The 27,605-nt window shown below is 33.7% G+C and overlaps 1 protein-coding gene across 2 annotated transcripts in view; it reads right to left on the bottom strand.

Moving 5' to 3' along the window:
• The window catches only part of for (cGMP-dependent protein kinase for), a 161,404-nt gene that overhangs the window by 129,030 nt on the left and 4,769 nt on the right, over positions 1-27,605 (bottom strand). The window contains exon 1 of one of the 2 annotated variants that reach the window (XM_068761742.1): positions 890-944. The exons of the other annotated variant lie outside the window; for it this stretch is intronic. The gene's annotated coding sequence lies outside the window, so the exon portion shown is untranslated. Of the gene's footprint in view, positions 1-889; positions 945-27,605 lie in introns of those variants that run through there. 2 annotated transcript variants of the gene reach the window in all.

The following is a 27,605-nucleotide window of genomic DNA, read 5'->3' as shown; positions in this document are numbered from 1 at the left end:
GACAACAGCTTAAGAGTATGCCAAAATCATGCCAGATGGGAAAATATTCTATCAACCTTAATTCCCTGATGGAAAACTCCTGGATTTTATCATCGTCGTCAGTCATTAAAATTTCAAAGATTACGTTGTTAATACAATACATTATCATAAGGTAAATAAACTTTAACGTGTTTCGTATAAAATGTCAAACATGTTGTATGCGACATACATTTTCGGAATTCACCAAAATAATGAACGTCAAGCGACAAAGAAGTGGGAACGTAAGTAATAGCTTTAAGGTAAAATATGAACTTAAATTTTTACGAAAATGTTAAAAAAGACAGCCATATTATTAATATCAAAATTCTATAAATAACGAATATATCAATTTGATTATAATATATTAAAAGACAGATACGAATGAAAATTCAGTCATCTCCTTCATACCTTACATTTCAAGTAAACATAAAATACATAGTGTTAATACATACATATGTCCGTTTGGTATGGAAAATTTTTTGGGAACATCTGGCATAATTTATGCGGCTTTAATAATATACACTATTTTATACACTTAAAGTATCGCAATGATTACTCACATGATAAGTCAAAAGTTCACAAAATTGTTTCACCTATAAAGAATAGTTGTAAGACTCATATAATTATAATTTAATAGCTTTTGTTACATAGTACAAGGGTTTCTTTCTTAATTGCATTTATCTCAATTGCTTGATCTATTTTACATTCATGTCACAATCGAGGACTTATCAAAAGTAATTGCACGGTTGCTACTAGCCACAATTGCTTCTAAATATAATAATTTATAACTAAAATCGTGTGTAAAAGATAAACATTATCCTTAATACAATACTTTTAGTAGTGTTATGCAAATAAAACTGTAGTTGCTTACCAAAAAATATATAAATTAAGAACACAAATTTAAAGCTTCTTAAAGAAAATACACTGTAATCCACACACAGTTAATTTTCTCTTGAAACACAATAAACTTTTATATAACAGAAATTGGAAGCACAAAGGTTGGATTGCTAGATTTTTAGGGCCAGGGATCAAAGACGAGCGCGCATGACAGACGCGAATGGACAATAAATTTATAGCGGCGGTGACTACGAACGCAGAACGCCAGATTTACTAGTTCCAACCACTCGAGCGGCGGCGCGAACGACGAAAGATAAGCGTGAGTACGACTAACGATGAAAATGTGACTGAATCCTCGAAGCGTCGGTTCACGCACATACCCTGCTTAGTATTATTCGCGCCTTCATATTTGTATATGTAATTAATGATTAAACATTCTTAACACTCCTTCAATTTATCACGGTATACGTTTGATTAATAGCTTTCCTAATTACTTTGGATTTTTCACTAAAACTCATCGTAATAATTATCTAAAAATTACACTCTTGTAATTAATTTTATCGACATATAAACGAGAATTATGTTATCACTATATCTCTCTAACTAAATTCATGAAAAACAATATTCACGTAAAAAACGTGGGTACCTATTATGGTACAAAATAACAATGTAGTAATTATAATCAAACTCATACGGAAATAGTAAATATATTAAAAATAACTTATAATTTGTCCATTAACAAAGATATAATTTGTATAATTTATAATCCTACATTATCGGTTCCAAAATTTTGATACTAAAGTAATGTTGTTTATATTTACAAAAAAAAATGTATATCTTGCGTCATACATTAAAACCAATGATTGTATTAATTAATCACTACGACTTAATTCACGGCAAGTAAAAAAAAAAGATATTGATTACTTTAATGCAAATTGAATTCATTATAATTCATTCAAATCACTCTACGGTTGTCACTTTCAGCGCCTGAATGGCATTTAATAGATAGAAAAAAACATGATAACGCTGTTGATTAAGTAGGATATAAAAAAACACATTAACAATATGGCTTCAAATACGTACATATAAATATCGACATTATCTGGTCTTAATCACTTAATCAGTAAGATCTGATTTGTATATACAAGAAAAAGAATTTTAAGCTTCGTAGTAGAAAACATAATGTGATTTACATATAACGGAAGTATTGACATTGAAGGCAAATAAATATTTTTAATGATTTCCAATTCTTAATTGAGTAATTAAAGAAATTCAACCACTTCCTGTGTTAAATACACGAGTCAAAAATTTAATTATTCAGTAACATTTTTTAATTTTTGTAACGAAGTACAATGAAGAACCTCTCAAAGATTTTTGAATTTAGCTTTTACTTTACGATCGTAATATTAGCCATAGAACGTCCATAGAGATTTCAGAAAGAACTAATTGGAAGCGACCTGAAACCGGCGTCTTCCGACAACCTAAAAAGGTTACTATATATTTAATTTTTATTACAGAAAAAGACATTAGGGATATTTCTCTGTGGTATTTCAAATTTACAAATAACGGAATAATTGCCATTATATCGTGTATGTGATAAAAAAAAAAACCTATGCATTCATAGGTTAAAGAAACATTTTTCTGTGTATTACATTATTAAAAACGCCATCTGAGGATTTAATGCTAGAAACGTAGAGTTTTACACAAAATATTGTATGCTTTTTATTATATATACATTACTTTATCGTTAATTTTGAAATGAATTACATTATTTTTAAACATGTATCTTTTTCAAATGTTTGTAGGCTTTTGTGTATTCATTCGTTTTAATGTAAATACAAATTCTATTAAATCTATTAGGAAATGTTTCTCATATTTGAATCCGCTCTCTGTCTTAAATTGAGCCCCTTGATTATCAATCGCGCGTTCCACAACGGCATCTCTCAAGTAGCTCCTACTCGTATCAATACATTTACGCAAGCGAAATCGTCGGTCTAACATATTTTGTGACAAATATACGGGTAGTTAAATGTAAAAAGGTCGGCCCTAAACAGCATTCACTGGAGCATAACTCTACCGTAAACGGTACATTAAGTTACAGCAGCTATTGCATAACTATTGACGCGCTTCTGATAGTATTGATTACAAAAAATAAAAATCGTCTTTTTCCTGAATATTTACTTTACAACATACCTTAGCAGAGCCATCTAGCGTCCAATAGCAAAAATATACGAAACACTATGTAGTTTCTAAAAGGAAACATAGATGGCAGTAAAGAGTATTTTGCGCGACATTTAACTTTACAATTCTAACATTAAAACGGATTTGCTGCTTTTGATAATGTTGTATTTGATAATACTTTTTAACATCCATTTTCTAATTATGATTTTAGGTAACAATTTAGAACTAATAAAATTTAAAAAACTTTAATGATATATCTTTAAAACCAATTCTTAAATTCTATTTCTTAATTTCTATTTTATATAATAGATATTATATAAAATATTATATAAAATAATTTGAATTTTATCATTGGGTATAGTCTATGTCAAAAAATCGGAGGTGGTAAGTAAACGTTTTATCTTTTTTAAAAAATAGTTACTTTACGATAGTTTCACTTCTATTGATATTAAATAAAACATAATTTATTCTTCTACATGCTTATTAAAAGGTCACACATACACACACACACATACTTTATATTTGATTTATTAACACATGGGTTTACTCCGGGATATATACTTATCCGTAAGATTATCCTAAAATCATTTTAGTATCTTTTATATCACGACAACATAATCATTGAATTAATTAGGAAATTACGCAAGCCAAGATAACTCTACAACGATCTAGTTTTGAATAAACGAGCACACGATCTGACCGGCGGTCAATGATCCTTGCAGTCCGCATATATTAATTACCGGCTCGTTACCAGTAATCGAATTTCAGTCTATCCAACACAATAATAACATTACATAAATGACTTTTGTAATCATTGCAGTTTTGAAAAATTTACGATAGTGTAAAAAGAAGTATTTATTGAGATAAAAGTATACAATGTTAGGGCAACGATTGATGACCTACTAAAACTGACTGTTGACTCCAGAAATCATACGCATTTTCCGAATACGAAAGTTAAATTGTTAAATTTAACTCACTCCTAATCGAACAGTCATTTCTCGCCACATATCTAGTTTTAGCATTGATTATGTTATTAAGTTTTTCGATACATTTAACTTAAATATAGTATGGTTAAAGTTAATTTACTTTAAAATACTATTAACGTTATTAGTAAAGACTGAAATTTTTGAAACGCACGAAAAAAATCTTTTAAAAATATTTTAGGTTTATGTATATTAACTGGAAGTCAGGGTACGATCTTGGTGGAAATCGATATATGTGAGAATAGTATTACCTATAAAATGCCAAAAAATCATATGCTGCGTTAGTGGCGGAACACCAATTTTAAAGCAGAGCCGTGGCCAGTATGAGTCACCTCACGTCCTCGTCGATCTTCCGGAGAACTGCTGCAACCGCGCAACCTCGTGGCCGCCTCCTCGAGGTGCAGCTGAGCTGAGGGTGCAGGACAAAAGGCGAACCTTCCGCGCCTTAAAACAGAAATAACTCACTAGGGAGGCAACCCGATATAAAACCGAGCATGCCCGTAGGCTCCAAGGTGGCAGCCCCACCAGCAGGTTAGGGTATGGTGGGCAAATCACTCGCTTACCCGAAACTAAACAATTAAAGAAACTGAAACTGTTAATAACCGGACCGATCAAACTACGACGACCCTTGGCATGAAAACACGGACACGAATTGCGTGCTGGAACGTGCGAACACGAGATAGCCGATTAGCCGAAGTAGAAGCAGAGATGCTAAAATGCATGCTGCATGTACTCGGTCTCAGTGAAGTGCGCAGAAATGGATTCGGAGAACTGAGAACATCCAGCGGCCTTACCATCTGAGGCACATTATTTATTCACGGAGACCACCACAAATACACATAAGATCACCCGATGGAATCACTAGGAACCAAGTCGACCACATAGCCATCAGTTCCAAATGACGCTCTTCACTACTTGACGTCCGCAACCGCCGTGGCGCGGATATCGATAGTGACCATTACCTAGTAATGGCAGAGGTGCGGCTCAAAGTAACTGTAGCCCGAGCAGCTAGGGGGACTACCAGGCTGGGCAAACGATTTGAGGTTAAAAAGCTACAAGATCCAGACATAGCTGACAAATTTAGGTTGGAGCTGCGGAGTCGCTTCTCCGTTCTCGGAACGACCTCTACCACATCTGTCAACGTGGAGTGGACCACATTAAAATGGCCTACATAGAGCCAGCTCCATCATTCTTGGCCATAAAACATATACGCGAAAAGACTGGATGTCACAGATGACCTGGAATCTCATTGAAGAAAGGCGCCAACTTCATCTTCAACATCTGGACACGAGCGACATGGCAATGCGCGAAGACCTGAAGGTGAAATATAGACGGATTCGCCGGAAAATCTACCGCAGTACTCGTCATGGTCGAGTAAGGGCTGAAAGTGATGCGGATTGCGCCCAACGCGCTGCCAATTCCGGCAATCTCAGATAAGTATACAAGGCGGCGAAATCACTTACGGGGAACGGAAACGAGAGGAAGAAGAAGTCCTTGAAAGATAAGAGAGGACAGCTTACCGTAGCATCGGAGCGCTAACGCTGGCGAGAGCACTTCGACGAGATCTTCCGACTCTCGAATGAACCCGTCTCTACGGCGACAGCTGCTGCAAGCCTGCCTGCACAAAGCCTGGATATTGATGTATCTTCCTCTTCGAGAGAGGAAGTAGTGAAGGCAAAAAAAGGTGTTCTCTAAAGAACAGGAAAGCTCCAGGAGTGGACCTTATTACAGCGGAAATGCTGAAAGCTGACTTATCTACCGCTGCTAGCGCGCTGACGCCACTTTTGAGGAACATTTGGTTAGCCGAAGAGTTACCCGACGACTGGAATAAGGGCCTTCTTCTCATCACCGTACGCAAGACGGGGGACCTCAGTGAATGTGGCAATTCGAGATGTATCACTTTGGTCTCGATTCCTTTTAAGGTGCTCTGCAGGATCATATTGGACAGGCTATCGGGGGCTGTAGCAGCTGCAAAGAACAGGCTGGCTTCCGACCCAACCGATCGTGTACGGACCAGATCAACACCTTACGCATAATCCTCGAACAGGCATCAGAATGGCAAAGGGAAATGTATTTGACCTTTGTGGGCTTTTAAAAAGCCTTCGACACGCTGAGATGGAGTTGTATCTGGAACTGGTTGCATGAAATCGGTGTAGCCGAGAAAATCACCAACGTAATCAAGGCCATCTAAGGGAAATATTCTTGTAGAGGGACTCATGACGGTCTCTTCGAATGATGATTGATTGATGATTGGTCGATTGTCTCGGAAGGTATAAGGGTCCATGCAGGTGTGCGATAGGGGTGCCTCCTCTCTCCTCTTCTTTTCCTTGTCGCTCTGGATGGCATCATGAACACCACCAACAACGGCAAACGCCGTGGCATAGAGTGAAGACTATCCAATGTCTTGGAAGATTTGGAGTATGCCGATAACAAATGCCTATCGAGCCACACACATGCCGAAATCCAAGCCAAACTACACGATATACGACGAGAGGCTTTGGAGACAGGTCTTAAAATTAACATCCGGAAGATCCAAGAAATAAGGTCCGGAGCAACAGCTTCTTTGCCGTTACTTATTGGCACAGAGGGAGTGGAGTGAGTCCACACATTCCCTTACCTCGGTAGCGTAGTATCGGAATCTGGAGAGACCGAAGAGGACACTGTTTCGAGAATCTCCAAGAGAAAGGCAGCCTTCGCACGGCTCCGTTCTGTATGGCTATCACAGAAGCTGACTAGGAGAGTTAAGCTCAAAATATTCCGGTCCAATGTGAAAATCTTATTGCTTTATGGATGCGAGACGTGGAAGGTTACCAAAGATATAACGCGTCGACTCCAAGTCTTCGTCAACAACTGCCTTTGACGTATTTTCGGTATATACTGGCCTAAGAGATTCTCTAACGTAAACCTCTGGGAACGCTACGGTGAGATGTCAGACAGAGACCAGCAGATCAAACACCGTAAGTGGAACTGGATAGGCCACACGCTCCGAAGGGACCCTGATCACATACCGAGGCAAGCCCTAAAATGGAATCCTCAAGGAAAGCGAAGACGTGGCCGCCCAAAGCAAACCTGGCGGCGGACGATCACTGCAGAAGTGAAGACAGCTAGAATGACGTGGAGCGAAGTAACGCGCGAGCGCGAGGCTCAAGGCCGCTGGGGATGGCGACGTACTGTGGACGCTCTCTGCCCATACTTGGAGACATAGGAATAAATGATGATATTTACTGTTGAATGTATACTATTTTTGTATTATATAGCAAACATAAATCCACCTTTAAATGAAATTCTATTATGACTTCACAGTAAACAGGAAAGATATGCACTGCAGTTTTAAGTTATAAACAATTCAATGAAGAGTTATATATATATATATCTATATATATATATATATATATATATATATATATATATATATATATAAGACATAGTAGAGATATATATAAGACATAGTAGAGATAGTAGAGACTAGCTAGGAACGCATTTTACAAAATTCCACCTGCAAAGGGAATTTATGGGGAGATATTTAAGTTAGCGAAGCGAGCGGTAAGCGGCTAGTATATAACAAAATACTACTACTACTACTCCGCTAGCTCAGTGACCCAAAGTGGGTCTTGGCCTCCGAAGCGAGAGACTTCCACTTTCCTCCATCTTGTGCCATCGTCTGCCATTGGCTGACATTCAATTCGCGCAAGTCTGCCTCATCGCGATCGATCCAGCGATACCTGGGTCTACCCACTGATCTTCGACCCCTCGGTTTTTCCAGGTACGCTACTTTCACGCTCCGATCCGATCCCATTCGCTCCAAGTGATCAAGCCAGCGAATTCGTTGAGCTTTACATTCGCCAATGATATTTGGCTGTGCTACTAAAGTCTCAATTTCGGCATTCTTTCGGAGCCTCCAAGATCCGTCTTGATTTCTCGCTGGTCCCAAGATATTCCGCATTTTGCATTCCGTCACTAACAGTTTTTGTTCTTCTTTCAAAGTTAGCGTCCAAGCTTCACAGCCATACATCAATATTGGTCGTATTACGGTTTTGTAGATACGTACTTTTGTACTTCTGCTTAGGAGCCTAGACACTAGAACCTTGTGAAGTGCTGCACTGCATCTCAGCGAATTCTGGATACGGATCTCGATCTCCTCTTCTCTGGTGTTGTCATCCGTTATGGTGCAGCCTAGATACCGGAACTTCGCCACTCCCTAATATGAAACGTTTCCAACATGAAGGTCATCTCGTTGAACACGCTTATTCTTGTATCGTTTCATGAGGAGGTACTCGGTTTTTTTAATGTTGATCTTGAGACCCATCTTAGTGGCTTCCTCTTCAAGTGCTTTCGCGGACTCCTGGATTTCGTTGCAGTTTTCACCCATTAACGCTAAATCGTCTGCGTACCCTATAACCTTATGCTCTTAAGCAGATTTAAGCAGGGAGATGCCCTGTCACCTTTGCTTTTTAACCTAGTTCTGGAACATGTCCTTAAAAAAGTGTTTGCGCTGGAAGGAGGAGAAAATTAGGAAAAATATAACAAAATAACATATTTTTAACTTTCTATGAAAATGAAGTAACAAAATTAAGTCCCAAATAAATATTTTATTAGATATAATTTAGCACATGGCTTTAAAAGTTTTAATAAATTTTGCTTAATTTCATCTGTTGCGTTTCTAATATTTTCCAAAAATAAAATAGTTTAAATTTAAATCACAAATTGGTAATAAATTTACAAAAATAACATATTGAATGTAATTTACACTAACCGGCTTTGAGTAGGCGGATATTTATTAATAATATCAAGTTTTTTTTTCCTTTATTATTAAACACTATACACACAACGCGGAACTGTTAAATGATACTTGAAACTAAAATAATTACTACCAATAAATAATTAATAACTTATTTATAATTTAAAGTATATTTGTTTGTATAATACACAATGATAGTATTTTATTTACTACAATGAGTATATATATTTATATTTATTTATATATATATATATATATATATATATATATATATAAGTAATCTGTAATATGTATATATGTGAACCCTGTTCCACATATTACTCCATGATCGCTCGCTCTATTTTTCTTTATTAACTAAAGTCCGTCAAATGGTTGTCTGAAAAAAGTTCCCTTTGTGACAGAACCGTCCCTGTTCTTTGTCTTTTTCCTATATCATCTAACTTCGTTTTATATCCTGTACATTACTGCGAAGAGCAGTGGTAGACAGGCTAGTCCAGATGACTGAGCTATCGTAGGTCGTGGGTTAATTCCCGGGATCCCGGGGGACTGATATTCAAATAAAGCCAAACAAAAAGTAACTATAAGCAGAAAAGAGAAAAAGATTGAAAAGAACTCATTTTATCATTGCCGCTTGGTTCCCCATGAGTCAACGCATGAGGAAACCAGAAATTACCAAACAGGTATTAAACACGTCATTGCATTAATGAACTATCTCGTAGTAAGTTATCTCCAGGAGAATGCTGACACGTGAGTCAGACGGAACAAAGTTTCGGTGAAACGAGATTTCGGCTAAACCGGTTTTAGCGGACGTTCTCTGATAATGATAACGTAAGTTAAACTAGACGCGTGCGCAGCGTAGCTTCAACTCGTATTGATGCAATATAAATATTTTAGACCCCTATTTAGGGTGATTGGTTAGGTACAAAAGCTTTAAATGAGTAAATGTGTGTGTGATTAATTTTCTGTGAATTAGAGTACGATCTATCCAAAGATCAAATTTTTCTGAAATAATGAATAACGTTTCAATATAGTAATAAAAACATAATTCAGATTACTACATTTTAAAATTAACTCTTGTTTACTGTCTGTTTCTTCAGACTTTGGACTGCACGTATTAGCCTGTCTTATTTAAAATGTAAAATAATTATTTTAGAGTGATAATTTTTTACAAGGTTTTTTACTGATTTATTTAATTGAATTCATTCATTCAATTCTTTAATGCTTTAAATTCAATAATTAATCCTTGTATAATATAATAAAACCTCTATATAATAAACAAAAAGAAAGAACATTTTCTTGATATTTGTTGTTTAATTATGTATACTTACCTCATATGTTTTTTAACGTAAAGAGTCTCGATATTTAGGTTCCAAAAATTTTAATGAGAATAACGACGATTTTATAACAAGTTTTAAGTTATATAATAAAGCAAAAACATTTAAATTATCGTGTTAATAAATTGCCTGAATAAGCGTTATGTACTTACATAAGTGAATTTCCTTCGTCGGGATATTTGTTCTTTTTCAAACAATGTTGACAGACTGAGTTTGATTTTGTACTGATAAACCCATGGAATATAAATATCATTTGATCTTAAGGTGCATGTATTTACTTAAGTGTATAATAAATTGTATACATATTTTTATCCACATAGGATAATTTAAAATGAGGACTCGTGTAAGACATGAGAATAATATAAGAAGTGTCCAATTTGATAGTATATAGTAACAAGAATCAGATTAAGCTGCCCTATAAAAGATTCTCCAATTTACATCTGAGTTTGTTCCAAGCGAGCTTTGAATTGAGGAGAGCGCACAACAAACTTGATTTTTTTGTTGTCGCTTTTACAGTGTCATTAATATAGTAATATCGCAATTAATTCTCGAGCTCTATTGTAAATAAAAAATAATTTTAATATTATAGATTTTTTGAAAAATTCTTTATATAATATACTTCTTATATAATTCACATTACGTAAATTAGATACAATCTTATATAATTCACACCTTTTTCATTAATTATACAGGATTGCCCCTGCTCACATTCCAGAGGTGTCCAGAGGACGGGCAGCAGCTTACTCTGCGTATACCACATTGCGATCGCCAATCCCCCTGCCAAACGTGGCGATTATAGTATATCTCCGCGTATATATCTTTACCGAGGCCTATGTCTCGCAGTGGGCATCTATGGACTAAAATGACAATGAACTTCTTAAATTTTTTGCTTGATAAAACAGAGACGTAATTGGCCCAACTTTATTGTCACTTAAAAAACCTTCACACTACAATAAAATACCAATGGTAGTAAGTTTATTAAAGCTGCTTATTTTATTTATAGCTCCAACGATAGGACTATAGCACGTAGACATTTAAATTGTCATATACCTTCGGTACCGTCATATGTTTTCACGAAGATTTTCTGTAGGAATAATAATAAGTATAATAGGTTACTTCCGTCTTTGCGTTTTTTCCAGAACGTCGGCTTTAATTATCTTTAATTGGATTTATTCATCAATCGAGATACATTGATAAATAATTATACATTTCTTTCGTAATTAATTACCAGTTTTCTGACAAAAAACCTATTGCTCTAATTAAAGAGCGGATATTTTAACATCAATAAAGATGTTTCTTATCTGTTGATTTAATGTTGGAATCATCGGAATGTTATATTTGCATTTAAAAGTATAGTTGCGAACTGCATCTAGAGAAGCCGGCAATATTGTATCACAGACTAGAACCTCGTCAATATTCATTATGAATTTACACGTTACGTTTCACGACATTTTTTACGAGGAATATCCACCGTAACAAGAATCTTTAAGTAGTAAAATATGTCTCCAATTAACATCGACTTGCACGTGAGTGTCATTTAATACCTGCTACCTTAATATTACTGATATTTCTATGTTTTACTATTGCAGAAGATAATAATAATTATTTCAGACGTAAGACGTTCGCTGCTAGGCACAAACTTCAAGATAGGATTTTTAACAGAAAACGACCTTATCCATTGTTTTCCGACAACTTTAAAGAAAGATCGTCTGTCCATTTTTTAAGTGCGACATCCTGCGCTACACTCGGGTACACGGTCTCCAGACAGAACCTTAAAGCACCGGCGGCCATATGTCACAAAGATACAAAGAATCTTTCTCGAATCGAATATTTTTAAATACTTTTATGTTTTTACATGGTCTTCGAAAATTGCTAATTATATTTTTTAACAGCAAACTGGTACATTTAATTAAAGTTTTAGTATATGCTTTTAAAATCTTGTCCTGTTATAACAATATTACATCGCAGAAATCAGCGAAGTTCGTCATAAATCTAACATACCAATAAAACTTTATTGCCTATGTATGTGTGTGGTCATTATAAAAAACCAGAGGAGATTAGCAAAAGCAATATTAAGATTCTTTTCGTTGAGCGAATTTCCGTGAATACCTTACGAATACTTACATATTCTATTCAAATAGTTCCGTGAAAATTATTGCTTAAAAATAAAGATCTACTAAGTGGCCTGCAAGTTTATTACACATTTAAAAATACTTTAGGTATCTTGAAATACTTCACAAAACTTTATACGAAGAACATTTTACTGACGATGAAAATAAACGCAGAAGTCTGATTTGGTAAAGAAACCATTTTATATGAACAATATTTTTTCTAGATTTTCGGGGCACTTTCGTTTATAAATTTAAGAGTCTAATAGGCCAAATATTTTCATACTTTAAATCCGGAAGGACAAATCTTGAATCCGCAACCTACATACATCGATGTACATTACCAGAGATGATATTATTTATTTAAATAAACAGAATACTACTATCTGTTATTTATTTTTTTACAGACCTTGTGAAACTATTGAACATTAAAGTTCATAATTAGGGAAGATATAAAAAAACTTGTTAAATGAATAAACTAAATTTACGAAAAAAAAATTAAAGACACATCATGAATGCGTTATTTGTTATTTAACGGCAACATACCATACCAAAATACATAAAAAATACCAACATACCAAAATGTAATTTAAAATTTTAGCTCTTTTTTTAAGGAGGAAAAAATATAAAGAAAGACAAGAATTTCCTGAAACCAAAATTCTGAAAGTTGGATGAATCAAACACTGTAACCTTAATTTATTTAAGCTCAACAGTGCATAACATTACAGAGTAATATCAATTTAAGGCAAATGAGGTCAGCTCAGTGAGTCATGAAGAGAGCTATGCACAAGATTTCTCTAAAAAATCGAATAAGGAATAAGGAGTTCCGTAAACGCGGTAAAGTAAATTACACTGTCCTGCGGACTGGCAAATTGAACACAGAACAAATGGGCACTGTTTATTACGTTTCTGGGTTGGAGACCACGGAACGACAAGTCCAGCGTAGGATACCCACCTACAAGATAGACATGATATTAAAGTCGTCGAAAAACGACGGATGTATGCTGCTTCCAATCGGTAGCATCCCTCATGGGAGGCGATGGGAACCGTCACATTTCTCTGCGGTTTTGCAAAAAAATTGTGGAAAATGTAACAAAACCGAAGCAAAACGGATCGAATAATAATAAAGGCAAAGCAACTGTAATAAGTGTAATAAGGAAATATTTTAGCAGTTCATAAGTAGCTTGTTTTAATTTTAAAAAACGGAAGGAGAAGGTTTTTAAACAACGGAAAATTGAATAAAGAAAAAATAAAAACTAAAATTTAGTAACGTAAAATGTAAAATTTCGATATGTAACGAAGCCTAAATGCAATATGAAAATATGCCGCTTGAGTGAAAGATCACGTGAAGAACGAAACAGGAAAAAAATTGTGGCGGATGAGAGACAGAGGATGTTAAAAAATTATAAATTTAAAAAAAAATTATAAAAAAAGTAAAGTAAGTCCCTATCCAAAAAATTAGAGGAGGAACGTGGGGCCCCCAAAAGAGACCATTGATTAAAAAAACGGTCCTGTTGGTTACCAATGGTAGATTATTATGTCCAGTAATGAACATATATCCTACAGCAGAAACGATGATGATAATGATTTTTATACGATGTTAATAGAGTTGAATATTGTTTCTGGCTTTCTATGAACAAAACACGATTTTCCTTAAGCAATCTTTATTTCTCGTAAATGTGACTAATACTGATACCATTCACATCGCATACCTTTCAACAAGAGATGATCAATTTCGTTATAACTGTATTAAGAACTAATTATACTAAAAATTCAGTTTTCGAGCTGTTTCTATTTAAATTTCTTTGTCGAATTTTACAATTTTTATCAAGTAAAATACAGTCGACCGATTTTTAAGTGATCAGCAACTAATTATGTAAATAAAACCACTAATTTATTAATTAAATAGATAACGAGGTAATAAAATGTTAAAATATATCCATGTGTATGTTCTCACGTAGTGCATTCAAACACAAATCGCACAGCTGTTCTATTTTTGGTCACAATATATCACTCCAAACTCGTTTTGGCCGTAGCCTTGCTGCCATCTTTAAGACGTCATAAGTAGAACAAGCTAGAACCGAAAAAAGATTTAGTCGTTGTATCAATGTCAAAATTTTTACGTTTTTTATAAGCAGTAAACAAAAAAGGACATCTTAATTTTTGAATATTGAAAAATAATGTTTGGTTTTTACATTTGGGGCTTTACCATGTGTGAGGTGGTCAGAGCGATGAAATGGCTTTAACTAAGGTTCAGGGCTTTCGAGACGCTACTTAAAAATTCTTCCGAGATAGGAGACCGCCAAATCCGACATTAGACGACCGAACTTAATGGAGCAGATCCCAAATGGCACTCCACAAGGTTATCTATTACAGAAAGGGTTTTTTTAAAATTCAGATTACTACATATTAAAATTAATTATTGTTTACAATCTGTCCATAGAGACTTTGTTTTGCCAGAAGTTATTGGCTTCTCGCCCCCCTTCAAAGATTTTACACCTATAACGAATCACCTGTATAAAACACGTCGTACAACAAAGCTAACTATCGTTATTATGTTTGTTATTTGGAAACATACGAGTAAGAAATAAATGCATATTCTAAAATTAATTCAAAATTAGCTCTGCGTTATAAATGCCCAATAAAATAATGTTATTACGTTTATAACCTGTTTCTAACATAGAAAAAGACAAACAAAAGGATTGAATATAAATTTTCTAGGTTTCTTCTTGTTTTTGTCGTTAAGCGATATTTGAATTGTTTGCTGGAAGAATGTAATACTTTCAATAGGAGAAAACATTCATGAAAAGGGTCACTTAGTAACACTTAGCAAGTGATTAGTGATCGTTTTGAACACTATAATATTTTGTTTAGCACAAATGTTAAAACAATGGAGTCTAAAGTGTGATCTACATTTTTTATTTAACGTCCTTTCACCCCTAACTATGGCAATTAAACCATAAAGCCAATATTATTGATATAAAAATATGCAATTAATTAAATTCACGATTCGTTTTTGAATTTGTTACTTCCTGTTGCACTATTTTAGCTCAATATTCCTGCCTTAAAACGAAGGTCTACGACCAATGTGTGTTAACAGTGATGATTTACGTAATCTCTCACTTCCTCTTTGGCAAGTTCACGGTGCTCGAAAAGTCATAGATATCGCTATGCCCAGGCTTTCTTTGAGATATCATATTAGTAAAAAAAGTTCTTAGACGAGTGGAAGTACCCTGGACCAGCGGATTGCAAAGTTGAACTGGCAGTAGTCAGGCCATATAGCGTGCAGGCAAGAGATAGATAATACTGCATGATAGATGCAGTTCGTTTCCAAAATGTCCTTTTGGTAATCTATTGGGGAAGCTTAATATCTAACAGATAACGACCTGTGGCTAAAATGATGATGATTATGATGGTATTTTAAATTCTTAATTTAAATTTGTGTCCGCATTCAAAAATTACTTCATTGAATAAAAGATGTACTGGCATTAAATACAAATGTATAAATAAAACTTATTCATTTTATACCAATAGTGTACGAGCAAAGCTATTGTAGAGGGGTTCACAAATATAAATGGTTACGCTTGACTAAACGCATCTAAAAATAGCACCCAGGGATGGGCAAAGCGATAACTGGCTTAACTCGATTTAACTGGTCGCACACCATGCAGTTCCAAATATAGCTCGCGTTGGATGAAAATAGTTAATGAGAATATTTACACGTCCTGTGTTATTTATAGCATGCTATAATAATAGAATCGAAGAAATACGTGACTGGCTGGTTGATTATATCTTCATTATGTACTTATATCTTCATTAACTACAAGTTGGTTGTTGATAATGGAATCTTAATCGAAAGTGTAAATATACTGATTTATTGGTAGGAATTCCATACATTATAATTCGCTTATCTTGGTATTACAATTTTCTCGTTGTTGACTTTAAGCTTAAATGGATATTTACACAAAATTTCTAGGTTATTTTTAGACAAGTTTATAACAATTAGGAACTTAACTTAATCTTAAGTAATTTATAATTTCATATTAGGTTAGAACAGTTTAACATATTAATAAAAATTTTATCGATTTGGAACAAAAGACAAATCTTTTCATCAAGAGTTTCAACAAAATTATTAGACTTTAATTAAAAATTAATGCCTGGTTTAACGACATTACATCAAAGACCAGATTTTATTATAGAGCATCTGGCAATTCTTTGCTGTAAAACATGAAGGCATAAATTTCGTTCATGGTTTTTTAGTGTATAGAACCAAAGTGGATTAGATAAATGGTATTTATAATATATCTCCTTATGTATCTAAAAATAATAATTTACCTTAAACAATACTGTTTTTTTTTATTTTTCGCATGTTAATTTTAAAAGAGAACTTCATAATGGACACCTCAACATAATATTTATTCATTGACTTCATGTATTATTATTTTGAAATTCCATCTCAAAGTAATGTAAAAATGTATGCGGTCATGTAACAATGTCATGAAGTTGTAGAGCACAATGTTGCTCTTTTCACATTTGTACCCAAATAAAACTGAATTTCAGAATACATAAATATCCAATAATTTTTAAAAGTTACCATAAATATTTTTCAAATATTAAAAGTATAATTAATTACTTTTTGAGCAGTGGTAGCTGGGCGGTAGAGGACTGAGACTTACAATCACAGGTTGCAGGTTTAATTCCCGTGACACAATCTTTTATAATTCACACTGTGTCCAGAGGATGGGCAGCAGCGTCCTTTACGTACCATAAAACGACATTGTGATCTCCAACCTGCCTTCAAAGCTTGGCGATTATGATATATCACCGTAAATATCTTTGAGAGAGGTCTTTGAAGTGTACATCTTTGGTCTGAAAATACTACGACACTAATTTTAAGTTTTTGAAGACGATGATTATACAAGTCAATAAACCACAAAACTTCCTTCTATCGAAAAGTAATTTACAGACATGTTTAACACTTTCCAAACAATACAGTTTGCGTCATTCCACATTTCAGCAGTGCGAATTGATTGTACGTAAATCATTTAAAAGTAGATGTACCTGTCGAAAATCCATCAACAACAGCCCACGCACAAAACGTGTACTCTAATATACATCTACTTCTCATCATCGTTTATAAATAACCGCGACTCCTACGTCCTTTTTGCTAAGTAAACACACCTGTCTACCTTCACCGTCTTAAATCAGACTTACACTCGTTTTACAGTGAACTTTAAAAATCTCTGTAACAGTAAGTTAAGTTGTTATTCTTATAATATATGTTTGATATAATATTATGATAGAGGGTCGTTCAAAGTCTTTAAGTTTCAGCAAAGTAAATATGTCTAGACTTAATGCACTGTCACTACTGTTTAAATAGTGGACACGATGTAAAAAATATATTTTTTTTAAATATTTTTCTTACTTGCAGAGCCAAAATTCTTGTAAATATTATTTCTTTATTTATTTGTTGCTCTTTATTTTATTACACGTCAGAAAAATACATAGTTTCATCATAAATAAAAAACTAACAATTGGCGGTCTTATCGCTCAAGGCAATTTTTTACAGACAACCATGTTATTGCGTTTTCTAATTATTGTACTTAGGTTCATTTATAGTGATAACTTGTGAGTCCTAAGAACAATGCCAAAAGAGATCATTTTGATAGGAAATTGATCCAAGTTCAGTTATATTTTAATGACACCGTCATTTCAGCCCATAGACGACCACTGCAAGGCGTTGGCCTCCACCATAATTTCACTAATATCTTTATTAATTTCCACACGTATGTAAGTTCGAAATGTGCTCATAAAAACAAGCTATTATAACCGATGATGCTCATAAAATCAACATCTAAGTTTTAAGAATATAATTTTATCCATTTAATAACTCTATTGAGTTGATGACGTCGTCATTGTCGTTTCTACTTATAGACGCCCACTGCAAATCAGCCTCCCCAAGAGATATCTATGGAGGGATGTAACATAATCGCCACGCTTGGCAAACGTATTGGCGATCAGTGTGATACGGTAAGCAGGGGACTACTGCCTATCTTCTGGAAACTTATTTATGAGCAGTAGCAATCCTATATAATTATTGTCCAAAGTGTAAATTGCTTAAGATTGTATCCAGGGAAACAAACCCAAGATATAAGTGTTGTGTTGTCGCGAGTGTTAATTCTCAACCGCTGGGCAACCGTAATAGCATATTTTAACTTTAAATACATGTTCAAGAGCTCATTCCATGAGCATTGGTTTAAGAAAAACCTACATCAATCGCCATCGAGTTTTTTATGGTCATTGTTATAAATATCCTTAGTTTAGTGACCACAACAACTCATACTCAAGCCTTATAATGAGTTAAATTGGTTTCATATGATTTTTTCTAGGTTTTTTTAATAAAACATTTCCCTTCAAAACCTGATAATTAAGAGGTTTTACACGTAAGTTTATTGTATAAATATACAAAATTGTCTGCAATACAGTTTAAAATTACTAAATATAGTGACATCTATAACTTTATGATCATTTTAGGCTTTTCTGATATTCTCTCACGAAGTATACAGGTGTAAATAATTCTGTATGGATAGAATAATCTAAATAAATTAAGTGAGATGATAATAATAATAATTTCATTTTAGGTCCGGTAAACGTAGAGGACGGTTTTAAAAACGAGCATGGAATCAAAATTTCAATAACAAATTGTTATATTAATATATATTTCATAAAATTATGTATACATTCGCCGATTATACAAGTTATAAATAATAAAATGGCCAACAGTTAATAATGTACATAATATGACATCGTGATTGCTATAAATGGCTCGAGTAATAATAAGTGTACAATGAATGCAGTGAACACGAGAGATTAAAAATTTACGTACGTAATATGGCGCGGTAAAAGAAAATACGTAGATATAGCGACGCGTATGCACATTAGTTGTCACAAAGTCAACGATATCATTCAATTCCGAGAAGGCAATTACGATTTATTTATAATTCTTTATCGTTTCTATTTCAAGTCGACGGTCGGATAAACTGAAAGACATATTCAACAAATGTTCGTGCACTTTTTTATGTTTTATTCATTTATACCACTTGTGTGTGTGATAAAAAAATTCCCAGAGAAAAAAAATATAATCGGATTGAGATGCCCTGTAATGTATTCTTCAACTTAAGGATACGAGTGAGGTAAGCTCGACATGATCTGAAAACAGTCCACGATAAACTCAAGCGGGTGTTGAACCACATTCTAAATATTCTTAATATAACAGTAGAACAAATTCTGTGTACTGTTAGTAGAACCAGCGATATAAATGAATAGAACTCGGTGTGTCCACTCGCCTTCTTACTTTATTTATACAACGAATTTTGAAGTTTTTTGACCATTTAGCCATAAAAAATGGTGAAAATATGACAAAACTTTTTATTACGAATTAGTAAATGGTCTGCCACGTGGCTTCATTCATATGCGGCGGTACGATAAAATAAAACAAAAGAACGTTTCAATAGCCTTGTCAATAGCTTTATTATACAAGATTATTACAATCATCTATAATCGATAGCTTAAAATTTAGCATACATTATCCGAAATTCAGTGAGATTTTTAATTATTTTTTTGATAATTGTTTTAACATGGTCCAAATCATGCTCAATGCCACTGTAGCTGGAGCAATACACGCTGCCAAAGACCGGCACAAAACGCGTAGCGCCGAAAAGTGAGTCTCGATCCTCAGCAGGGATACGACGTAAGGAGAAGGAATAATAGAGCAATTATTTTCCAAGCTCTATTACCACATAAAAAACCCTTGACATTATAATAAAATATTTTGTTATTAAGTTATTTAAACTTCTTAAATTTATTACACAATCATTCAGAAACAGGACATGAAAATGTATACGGTACGTAGTTTACCAAAAAAGAGATATTAATTTTATAGCCTAAAGAAAAGTACGACAGACATATCTTTATGCAAGTGCTAATCTTATTTTTTATTTATAATAATATTGTTACGTATATAGATCATATGTAACTAATATTTTTACACAAAACTTTTCACTTAAAGAGTATTGTATAAACATGCTCTTTTTTGTAATACAAAAATTAGGTCTATCAGCAATATGTAAGTAATTTACTATTTTGTAATGTATATTTAAATCACTTGGGTTACTTACAATACTAATCATATTTTTAAACAAACTTTATACTAACAAGATAAATACAAAATTTTGTATGGTAGGAACGTATACACAGATTTTCTGTGGGTTTTAAATAAATTTTGAATAATTTATCCTTCTCAACTATACATGATCATCAATGTTAGAGCAAAATCTTTGTAAATATTAACTCAGGTAATAAACTACTCAAGATGTCCCAATACTTCATATGTGAATTACAAAACTGACTCACGTAAGGAAGAAGTCTATATTTAGTTTTACGAATAAACAGGAAACTTTAAATGTTTCAACATGTCTATTATTATATTATTATGTTCATCCCCGTTGCTATCTCATGTTCAACTAAGGAGGTAAACAGCTTATTTGCGTATCAGCAAAACTAAATCCGTTTCCTAGAATCTACCCGCATGCCCGCACATACGTTGCGGCATAGATCGCCTTGCGGGTAACAGATATGATTGTTGATCTTTATAAAGTAGGTAAACAGGATTACGTAATCGAATTGTAACAAACAAAATTGATTTCTTGTTTTCGAAAAAAAATATTCAATAATTAGATAACAAAGAAACTTATAGTAATTACGAATTGCACAATAGCCAAATTAGCGTACATTTCCTGGGTGTTATTGTTTTTGAATTTAGTTTGAAATCTCACTAGAGATATGTACAAAAATCTTAGTTTTATTTACTAACTAATATTTCAGTATTCTGGTAATATATGCAGATACATTATAGTTCTAACAAAATATTCTATTATATTGTGAAAAAATTCCATTTCATTATGAAGTCGGGTACTTGAATTATTTCTATAGGTAAGTAACTATAGCACCTACTAGAATTGATACAAGTAAATAAATACCCACTTCGGCTATCGGAGGTACTATGTACTCTTATGTACGTACCGCTAAAATAATTAATAAAAATCCAAGCACTTAGCTTTTAAATGTTCAATACCAACCTTTACAAAGTACAAATAATAAAGTAACTCAATTAATATGCAACGTATTTTCTTAATGCGTAGATAGGGCCACTGTCCATAACGTATAGATGCACGATGCAGTGAATACTAGTGAATGCAATCAAGGCCGTTGCAAATAGCTTTGCATTATCGCGAATATATTAATTGTCAGCGCTATCTGTCCAGCGGTCCAAGACAAACAGTTTATACTAATCTAGGGTATTTAAAACCACGTAAAACTCAATATTAAATAGTTATTTATTTATATTAGGCGACGTATGATACTATTAACGTTTTGATCAAATTCAGGGATTGTTCGGAAACTCACAATCTATTTAACTTTAAATATTTTCAATTTAAAATAACAGCAATGAATCTTTCAAAATCTCTTTCCTACCGTTTCACTACGTCATTGCAAAACTTGTCTTTTGTCTACATTCCGTTTTTATCACATTTTTTATCGAGCGAATATTGTGATAGAGTTATTATCAGATCTTAAAACAGATTTTTCTCTTATTGCATTTTTAAAATTTTATCTCATTATTTTTATTTAAACCTAATTATTGGTGGTGAACCGACGTCATAGTCAAGGTCTGGGGAAGATGCTGGATACAGGCAGCGCAAGATTGACCATTGTAGCAATTTTTAGTGGAGGTTTATACTTTACAGTAGGCGTCTGTTAGCTGACAAGATGATAATGATGTTAAAAATCCTACTCCTATGACTCGTTTTAATAACAATTGGAAAAGATTTCATTCTTGATACCCACTGTGAGGCATAGGCCGCCTACAAAAATAACTAAGGGTATATACAATAATCGGCATCCTTGGCAGGCGGGTTGAAGATCGCTGTTCAGTATTATGGTACGCAGAAGACGCTGCAGTCCATCCTCTGGAAACTTGTTAGTAAGTAGTTGCAATCCTATGTAATTAATGCACTAAGTGCGAATTATATAAAATTATATTCTGGGAATCGAACTCGCAACCTACGGTCACTAGTCCGCCACCACCTTTGAGTTACAAACTCACAGAGCTCATTTTTTATTCAATCTATAAATATTATGCAAAATAAATAAAGAAAAATATAATCGTGGAAATTGTAAATCATGTATGAGATGTGTCAGAAGTTCATATAGACCTATAGTGGAGTCTGGAACAAGATTATTTTTCGCAAAATGTCAGAATATTGTATTATAAACATATTCCATTACGTAGCTTTGCATTCTAATTGCTACCTAAATTGGCAAATTTATCGTTTCAAAAGCAAATGATTGTCAAATTTGACGTTTAAAAAGCAAATGTTTGCTTTTGGTGTTATTACTCTTAAACTTAAGTCAATATTCAAACATCATATGATTTCAAGCCTGTACTGGCTTGCTTATACGTGCAACAGTAATGAAACGTATCAATGCGAACATAAAGTTACAACAATTTTACTCTTTGCTAATATAAGTTGACGCTTTTTGTTTAACAATATCAATACATTTATGGAAGTTATACTAGTAGTTTACAACTTGATACCATACTGCGTACGTTTAGCTCACATCTAGCATAAACCTACCTAAACTCAACAAATGTGATTTAAGATAATTTAAAATTATGGTGAGTGATTAGTTAGTGCAAAATCTTTAAGGGGCGAACGTGTACCTCTTTTACTGTCTACGATTTAAAGGTTACAGAAATAAACGACGTAATGATAATAAAAAAAGAAAAAGCGCTTTGAACATTTTGTTTAATACAAATTGAAATTTATTATCGTTTACTGCAGACTGTACTTCCAGAAGCTATTGATGTAACATATTTCAGAATCATTTAATACAGTTCTTTTAAAATAGGAGCAATGGCATTCAAGCTTCTGACAAAACAATACGTTCACCCATTTATAGCTTTTACTTATAGGTATAAGTATATACTGTATATTTATGAATATTCAAAAGATAAAGTTAAAATTCATGAACTTTGAAAAATGGTTCTTAAAAACAAAAGCATGATTTGGGGAATAAACATCTACGCGAAGTATTTTAAGATCAAAGCAACTGGAAGAAGATAATTTAAAGTGTTCACGAAACAAAACCAATACATTTCTGTTCGAATATTGAATTGATTCACACCTGATGTCGGCTACAGATGTTATATTAGATAGTATATATAACCAAGCATATAATCTATTCGAGGCATATCAACTTTACTATTTCAGTCCTATAACTGCCAGACTTAGTGTCCTCCGGTATTTTTGTAATAGAACTGGCTTGAATCGGCCAGTGTCTTCCGATAACCTTAACAAAACCAAAATTTCTTTGCGTTACAAATTAGAATTATAAAAAACAAGAGCTTCTGTCTGCACTAGTCAGCCCGCAGTTTTCACTCTTATGTAGTTCCTTAAGGCCCAACAGACATCTGTTCTGTCCGCTATGTGACCTGTACATCGCCAAATCGAACTCGCCGAACAGCTAGGCTATATTAATTATTTTCGTTTGCGGATGTCCTCATTCCTGATTAAGTCTTATGTAGATAAATCCCGAGTGTAGCCGCAAGTGGTCATTCGAGTCATAAGAGATACTGAATTACTAATTATATTACGAATAATGTTATATAAATTTAACGTATAAATAAATAATTGTTTATTCTGTTATTAGTAGCTTTCAAGAGCAAAATATAGATACAAATATAAAGCAATAACTTCATAGAAAAAGTTACAAGCCAAGAACAGCTAGATAAAACGGACTGTGTATAATTGGCAAGAAGCCACGATCTGTAAGAATATGCGGATTTTGTGTTGAAATATAAAATGATGATTATATATCAACACTTTTATTTAGTCAGGAGACGTAAACTGAATATTATTTAATATTAATGGAGTTGTATAATTCTTTCGAAAATTTTTAAAACGCATTTTAAAATCTTGTACTACTAAAAACTAAAAACAATTCCGTGCAGTTGCGTTTATATTTTTTGTTTATTACGTTATAAAATTACCATTATTTACTTCATTTAATTGACATAAATATCGACCGGGAATAGCTGGCTATCTAACGCGCTATAGAGAGGTCAGAGACGGATTACACTAAAATATAAGCACCATCATTAAGAAAATATTTAAAGTAGAATTTTTCTAAAACTTAAGAATTGACTTTCTATTGTATTGTCTCTATTGTCTCATGTGAAGTTTTTGCTATTAGTCTGCAGCTTTTAACTTCATCGGAAACGAGTTCACGGAACGGGGGGGTCCGTGAACTATATTTAAGAGTTGACTTACTATGGAGAGCACTTTTATATCGAAATTCCTAGCGTACGAGCGAGTAAGATGTACAATGTCTGCATGTGCGAGAAAGGCAACAAACTACACTTGTTTGTATACAGGTAGAGACACCGAAAATAATTTATTGATTACATATTAATTAGTGACTCATTGAAGCTATCTTTGTATTTTAATGGAATAATTACTTTTGGAAATAATCGTCCTAATGTCTCATATAATTATTGTTACAATATATGCAATACTATTTCTGTTTAAAAAATAATTAACCATTTAAAAACATTATCCAAGCACAGTGAAAATGTTATACAAAGTAACCTGCAGCATACGAGTATTTTGTTAAAAATCCGTCGACAGAATGTTAATAACTGTTCCGTAACAAATTTATTATGAGGCCGTGGCTTTGCGCGGTTTCAAAGGACGACGTGCACAAAATGTTATTTTGTAATGACGCCTAAATAGGACCACAAAAGGTCTTTGTCTCATGCTTCGTGATAGTTTTAGGTTGGGAAACGATCAAACACACGTTCTGCGTTGTATTCGAGCTATAATAGAGATGAACGAACATACAGCCGCCTTCAAATAACGGTAACACACCAGAATAGCTAATTCGTTAGAAGTGAAACAATGGATTGTGCTTAAATTCTTTGTGTTTACAACTACAGTTTGAAAAACACCAGCGTCCGAGTCCGACATATAATGGATTCTGTCTTTCACATAAATAGAAACTAGTAATGTGTAATTCGAGTGCGTTGTGCAATGCTCTTTTACTAGCATTGTGCATTACTTAAGCGATATAATGTATTCGTTATATAACAACATGTTACGTATATGTATGAATGGAAACGTAAATGTATATCAAAGTTTTAAAACGAAAAATTTGTTTACACTAAATCGATCACTACGATAACCGTGTTTTTTATCAATACAAATACCTTCTATCTTTTTAAACAAGAAATTTTTATATAAAAATGTTATTTACAATTTATTTTATGGTTAACTTGCCCGCGTTTCACCACCAACTTGCCCGTCGAGAGTCGATGTGGTCAAAGCTGAAGCAAGCAGACTCTGTATCTATTTACTCTAACCCTAAAAAACTTAGGTCATAATTCTGGGGAAATAAAAATTATTTTGTAGGAAATAAAAAATGTGATTCAAAAATTTTAAATCTGTTACTTGTAGTTTAATATAAAGCCGCATATGACAATTTAAAAAAATGTATACTTATACTCATATATATATTATCTATTATATTTTTCCCTTTTCCACCGATCGACGCCCACTGCAAGGCACACAACTCCCTCAAAAATATCTATGGGTAGATATACATAATCAAAGATATTGGCCATCATGTTGAAAATTGTTGTGAACAGTGGCGATCTTATATAATTAAGGCACAAGGTGTGAATTATATAGGATTGTATCCCAGCAATCGAACGCACGACCTACAATCGCAAGTCTCAATCCTGCATCGCTGGGTTACCACTAGTCCAATTAAAAGTTTTAAATATTAAAATTAATTATTTACTTTAATATCTAATAAATTCAGGCGTTACCTAGCGAAAGTCCATCCCAACTAAGAAAGGGACTAATATATAGCTACTTCCGCTATGCAGCAGTAGTCGTGCAATGCACCGCCAGCCACTCGGTGTTTGGCACTGGTCGGTGTAACATCTCCTGAGGATACCCCGTGGAGGGGTGAAACACGTGTAGAGTAATTTAAAAGTGGTAGTTGTGTTTCGTATTGTTTGCCGCACGCGCATTTATCAGGGGGCTGGCGGGCGGTGCACTTCATTGCACGACTACTGCTGCATAGCAGAAGTAGCTATATATTAGCCCCTTTCTTAGTTATTTACTTTAGATTACTCTTTGTGTATTATTATTACCTTGCCTTATTGTAACGTTAATATATGTGTATTATTTTTATACTCTCAACTATCCACTAAACATTGACTCCACTGCTATACGGGCCTTTACCATAGGTTTCCAATATAAGTTGGAAATGGCGTGAATCCAGCGTCTCCGGAAAGACTAACGTAGGACTACATCCTACTAGATGGACAGACAGAGGAAGAAAGTGTCGCTTCTCTCTTAGGCGACGCTGAATGTCGCCTTGTATTTCTCAAGTTTTGTAAAGTAGTGCGGGAGACCGTGGATAGGAAAAAAAAGACTAAAAAATAAAAATAAAACGTAGACCCCGACTACAACACTACAAAACAAGGTAAACGATCAGAATAACAATCGCAATTAAATAAATACATAAAAGTAAATGTATATATAAACATTGTAAATTAAAATTATTAAAAAGAGAACGCAAAAAATGTTGTAATAAAAACCAAATGCTACCGGGAAACTAGATCAGGGGAAAATGGTGATATGTGAAAGAAGATCAAAACGCGATGAATGTAAGAAAATGTAAAAGAACGTGAAAAAGAAATTGTGGAGAAAGGAAGTGGAAAGATAATGGATATACAAAAGTAAAAATAAAATACTTGACCCGAAATTGTTACGTCTCTACCCCACATAAAACAGGAAGAACCAGAGGCTCCTAAAAACGGGTGCAATACATAAATACGTAATCAAATACAAATTCTTACAACATAATTTTGTATTATGAAACGGTATTTCATTTTATACGTGGTTGTATATGACTGAATAAATGCATAGAAATTAAATATTTCTTAATGTACTGTACCCAATGGATTAGAGAGAATAAATAAGCGGTTGTGGGTCCGTTTGGCAGACGGATCACGTTCATACTTCGAATGGCTAATATTTAAGCACGTCACGTGTTGTGAGCCGAAGAGTTACATTAGGTTTTTTTGCATGCACGTACCGCTTGACACGCAACTAGTGGTAGGTGCAACCTATTAACGGTTACCTTTATGTACGAAAAAATTACCATCTATTGTTATTTTTTTTTTTGTATAACTGCCTACTTTGTAGGACTAGTTCTTTTAATGCTATTATTAGTTAATAATTTAGTATTAAGGAATAACTATACTGTTTAAAAT

This window comes from Battus philenor, unplaced genomic scaffold, assembly GCF_028537555.1.
Source record: "Battus philenor isolate CCGP_79_NKW_IND1 unplaced genomic scaffold, ilBatPhil1.0.hap1 SCAF_15, whole genome shotgun sequence".
In the NCBI taxonomy this organism is placed as follows: Eukaryota; Metazoa; Arthropoda; class Insecta; order Lepidoptera; family Papilionidae; genus Battus; species Battus philenor.
This window is presented reverse-complemented; position numbering and strand designations above follow the sequence as displayed.